The following is a 6,023-nucleotide window of genomic DNA, read 5'->3' on the forward strand; positions in this document are numbered from 1 at the left end:
CGAACCCACGACCTCTGCCTGCCAAGCCCGGGCTCTTTCCACTGAGCCTCGCTGCTTCTCGACTTTCCCAAGGGCTCGGTACAGCGCTCTGCACACAGCGAGTGCTTAATAAATACGACTGAAGGAATGAAGGAATTCGACAAGTTCGGCTAAAGAGATGAACAGGCGACTAGTCATCGCTTCTATATTTCTCACCAAGGACTTCGTGGACTCGTGCCAGATTGATGATTCGGTGTGAAAAATCCACTTCTGAATGGGTTATAGTGATGGCGGATGCTAGGGGGGTAACAAAATGAGGGAAGCAGACAGCTCTGGCTAAAGTCTAACCACTCAGCTTGAATGGTCTGCGTTAGTCACGCTGTTGGCCACCCGGTAAAATGTTCCGCCGAAGCTTTTAGAAAGACTACATGTGGAAAGAATTAGTTACCGAGGTGCCAACTGACAAGATTGCTATTTTGATAAATTGGTACAACACGGAGCTCACGGATGACGGATTACAGTAAGGTTTGCACTACTAAGAGATGCCTAATATCCACGTTATTTGATTTACGCATTCTTTTAACAGGAAAGTTGATCCCCACTTTGGGCACTGCTGATACAGTATGGTAAAAAAAAAATACCCTTCTACAACTCACAAGCCAATACCTACCACTGGTAGAGGAAGACACTGGCAAAATTGGGCATAAAAACCACCCCGATGAGGAATTTTAGCAGGCGCGCGAGACTCTAGCCTGGAAACTGCTGCTTCTCGTCGGCAGGGACCACGTCTACCAATTCTATTGCACTGTACTCTTCCAAGAGCTCAGTCCAGTGCTCTATGCCCAGCAAACGCTCAATAGCTACCGTCGATTGAGAAATATCGCAACATATTCGTCGTGACCGCACAGGTGGCCATAGTATGCCCAGTTCAATAGAACATCTGGGATCACTTCTATTCTGATTCTTTCAGATTCTTCCGCCCATTAAAATAGTCGGTTGCTTACATTTTTAAAATGGCTTCAGTCCTGCCATTCGCGCCCCAAGGAATCAACAGAGACAATGATAGAATAAGGAATTTGAGCATCAGGCCTTGGATTGCGCTTTCCCAAGCTCTTAGTACGGTGCTCTGCACACCGTAAGTGCTCAATACATACAACCGATTGATTGACGAATGACCCTCAAGGAACGCCAAAGACTAAAATGGTACTTCTGCCAACCTTCGATCATCTATGGTTGTGAGAGATGGAGACACGATTAAATAAATCAAATTAAATTAAACAATGCCAAGGTCTACCGCTTCCATTAAACATTTCACTAGATTCACTAGCAAGTAGGAAAACGTGTTTCGGTTCACGTACTCTGCTTCTTCTGAGAGATGCTAAAAATTGCTTGGCAGGCATCATTTCTTCTTCTACCGTACCCTCCCAAATGTCAAGCCCAGTCCTCTGCAAACTGTACGCGATCGATACGTACTACTCTTCAGTTGACAGGGAAGAAAAATCGCCTGGAAAATTAACAATTCAGATCGTCAGCTCTTGAAGATTCAAAGTCTATTTGCATCCTTTCAGTAATCGATTAAGCTCCTGTCCAGTCCATTCAATTTAAAATAATATCATTCCTACCCAAAGATCGTGATTCAAATACACAAGCGTGATCCTATTATAATTTATCACATTGAAATGTGATAAATGAAAGACAGTGTTACGATTTTGGTCGATCCAAATTTTCCCAGTAGATTAATTCAACCGGTGGGATCCACTGATCAACGTGGCTCAGGTGAAAGAGCCCGGGCTTAGGGAGTCAGAGGTCATGGGTTCTAATCTCTGCTCCGGCACTTGTCTGCCGTGTGACCTTGGGCAAGTCACTTAACTTCTCTGTGCCTCAGTTACCTCATCTGTAAATATGGGGATTAAAAAAAAAGTGAGCCCCACGTGGGACAATCTGATTACCCTCTATCTCCCCCAGCGCTTAGAACAGTGCTCTGCACATAGTAAGCGCTTAACAAATACCATGATTATTTATAATAATGTCTGTCTCTCCCTCTAGATTGCAAACTCTTTGTGGACGGGGAATGTGTCTACCAACTCCGTTGAACCGTACTCTCCCGAGCACTTAGTACAGTGCTCTGCACACAGTAAGTGCTCGCTAAATACCACTGATGCTGATTAGGCGGAGAGCGCTGAGGTATGCCCTTGGAAGGGGAGACTGTAAGCCCGTCAAAGGGCAGGGACTGTCTCTATCTGTTACCGATTTGTACATTCCAAGCGCTCAGTACAGTGCTGTGCACATAGTAAGCGCTCAATAAATACTATTGAATTAATGAATGAATAAGGAAAGACAGTCTCTCTTCTTAAGGAGTCTTATCTCTCGAAAGCATTTTCCATCTCATAATAAAGGTAAAATAAACACTCGGGGAAGTTTTGTAACTAATGGGAACTTTGCTTTCGGTCAAAATGAAGTAATGATTCAACCCAGTTTTATTACTTCGTTATTATTGTTGTTAATATCATTACTATTATTATTGTTGTTAATCTCAAATGGAGTTTTGCTCAAGTGCACTGCTCCTTAAGTTCTTGGCAATCAGCTTTAATTATAATTACACTGGGGGGAAAAAAGGCTTGGAGAACTCTGGAAGGCTGGGATTGTCTAGATGGGATTGTAAGGAAATTAAATATTTTTGCAATCCAATTTTGATTTTCTTCACTCCTGGCTCCTGCCTCTGAACAAGGCCTACAGCTCATTGGAGTTTGAACCATCTGAAGTATTGGTTTCCACACATTTTCTTCCGAGTAAAGCAGATCAAGGGACTAGTCTTACTCACAAATTAGTCATAAAAGACCTAAAAATGGAATGAATTTAAAAGTGAATTGTGTACATTTGGACTGTATTTGGACTGTGGATTTCAACCACATCTGTAATGTCTTCAACAAAGCAAAGGAGAACATGATGCAGAATTCTAGTACTTCTGAAAACATATTTTCACTGAGTATTCTAAGATGGAGAAGGAAAAGAAAAGGAACGAAGGAAGGAAGAGAGGCAAGGTGACGATAATTGAAGACCATCTGAGAGAGAATTATCACGTCGGTCCTGTGATATAGCAATGTCCAGGGTTAGGGTATCATTCCAGTTTTAAAGGTGTCCTGGGGCTAGCACAGGCTAGATTTCACATGCTCTTTAGGGGCCAAGTCCATAGCATAGGAGCAATCCATTCATATTTTATCATATTGTTATATTATTATCATATTATTTGTGTTGTTATATTATATTAATATTATTTCATTATATTGTATCATATTATTAGTATAATATATTTTATTAATACATGATAATAATAATGGTGACCATGAAGCTCATACTATGTATATGTGTATAATATTATATTATGTTTTATTATCTTTTTAGTATAATATATTTTATTGATATATAAAAATAATGATAATAATGTTAAAGGTGACCACGAAGCTCATACTATGAACTAAGCCCTGGGATAGGAATAACAAAGTCTAAAACAGATCCAGTTCCCGCTCCACATTAGGTTCACAGTCTAAGAGGGAGAAAAGGAATATTCTTCCCATTTTACAGGTGAAAAAAGAGAGGCACAGAGAAGCCAAGGTCACACACAGACTGGTGGTGGATCAGTCCTGGAACCACATCTCTTGAGCTCTGGTATCTGAGTCTTTCCGCTAGGCAGGAATGTACCAAGCGTTCCGCTTCACAGGGGTAGTTGCCTGTTTTCAAATCTCTCAGACCTGGAAGAGAAAACTCCTACCATTTCTAATTTCACAAGCTATTTCGCTTCCTCCGGGTGTGCCACATTTCATGCAATTGCACGCCCGACTTTGTAGCTGGTAGGAAGATCGAGGTCGGGCCTGGGAGTCGGAGGATCCGGGTCGTAATCCCGGCTCCGCCGCTCGTCTGCTGCGTGATCTTGGGCAAGTCACTTAACTTCTCTGAGCCTCAGTTACTTTATCTGTAAAATGGGGATTAAGACTGGGAGGCCGACGTGGGATAGGGACTGTAACCCACCTGATTAGCTTGTTTCAACACACTTAGTACGGTGCGTGGCACGTAGTAAGCGCTGAACAAACACAATTAAAAAAAAGTCCTGTTTGCCGATCATTTCTAAGATACGTATTCTTCTTGAAAGAGCTAAATGGGCCTTTTCTATCGGACATCAATCCTAGACACGCTCTTCTTTTCATTTCGCTCGTGCATACCGTGGCTCAAGGAAGCCCACCCTCACAGCGACTAAAAGTCATATCAAGTAAACCATATGTCTCACTCTATGGGGATGGAGTTGGAGAATGAAAAAGAAGAATACGTTTTAATGTAATCAGTTCAACTACTAAGTGAGAAATATCTGGAAGAGTCAAGGTAAAGAGAGAAAACATTTATTTCAATTCATCACAGAAGATAAGAACGCCATTACCTGTATATGCGAGGCACGATGCATTCACTTTCCTTCTTTTTCATTTGTTAAAGAGAGCTATATTGTGACTTTGCGTAATCACTGCAGCAAGTTGTAAATGATGCATGAAATGAAAAATTCCTGTCCATCGCCCTGAGAGGGGAAAAAAAAATGTAGAAATTATGCCGCAATCAATGTTGTGCATGATGTTAGCTGATATGCAGTATTTGGCTCAGATAGAGACAGAAAATGCAGCGATGCCCAGACATCTCAAACGAAATCGGGTTTAGTGGACAGTTCCTGTTCTTTTTAAAGTTCACATTTTGAAAGGTATACTTTCCTTTTCATCTTCTCAAAGGTGGCCATTTCTCGTAAATTCTTCTTCCCCGAGGGTTATGTGTTCTGAAAACAACCCATACTTTTAAAGGATGGTTTATAAGAAAAAGCAGTGAGATTTTAGAAAGTGTGCTTTTTGGATCACATCAAAAGATCTCTGGAATCCAGTTTCCTGATCTGAATCGAAAATGAACCAAAATCAGCTTCGATTTGACCTTGACGTGCTCGTGTTACGTGATTCGAACAGAATGTCGATCTAGGAAACCAGCGGCGTGAGCTAATCGAGAGAGCGTGGGCTTGGGAGTCATAGAACCTGAGCTATAATCCCGGCTCTGCTTTCCTCCTGTGTGTCCTTAGACAAGTCACTTAACTTCTTGGTGCCTCAGTTCCCTCATTTGTAAAACCTGGTTTCAAAACCTGTTCTCCCTCCTACTTAGGTTGTGAGCCTCCCGTGAGACGGGAACAGGGTCTCTAAAATTTACCCTTTCGCCTCCATCCAAACTGCCTCCACGTGGATCCAAGCACTTATCCTAGCCCACCTCTACAACTGCATCAGCCTCCTCACCAATACTCTCTGCTTGCTATCATTCCCCGTGTCACTCCAAACTTCACTCTGCTGCCCAGATCATTTTTCTAAACGAAATTCGACGAACGCCTCCCCATTTCTCAAGAAGCTCCGGAGTCGTCCATCCACCTCTGTAACTAACAGAAGCATCTTATCGACGGCTTTAAATCATTCAGTCGGCTCGGCCTCTCCTACCTTACCTCGCTGATCACCTGCCACAGCTCAGCAAGCACACTTCGCTACTCTCACGTCAATCGACTCAATATACACTTCGCTCTCCTCTATCTCGTTGCCAGACCCTTGCCCACATCCTCCCTCTGGCCTGGAACTCCCTCCCCCCCTCATCCGACAGACCACCACTCTCCCCAACTTCAAATTCCGCCAAAAGTCACGTCTCCTTTGATCGGTCCCTCGTTTTCCCATTCGCTTGCTCTTCTCCATCACCTGTGCACTTGGCTGTGTATCTCTGAAACACCTGATACTCACGCCTCCCACAGCACTAGTGTACATGTCTGTCATTTATTTTAATGCCCGCCTCCCGGTCTAAACCGTAAGCGACTCGAGAGCGGTGTTATGCTGCACTCTCCCAAGCGCTTAGTACAGTGCCCTGCACACAGTAAACACTCAATCGACAAATAATAGAATCAATCAGTGTTGTTTACTGAGTCCTTACGTTGTTCAGAGACTATACTCAGCACTTGGGAGAGAACAATACAACGGAATTAGCAGACGTAC

This window comes from Ornithorhynchus anatinus, chromosome 6 (assembly GCF_004115215.2).
Source record: "Ornithorhynchus anatinus isolate Pmale09 chromosome 6, mOrnAna1.pri.v4, whole genome shotgun sequence".
Taxonomy (NCBI): domain Eukaryota; kingdom Metazoa; phylum Chordata; class Mammalia; order Monotremata; family Ornithorhynchidae; genus Ornithorhynchus; species Ornithorhynchus anatinus.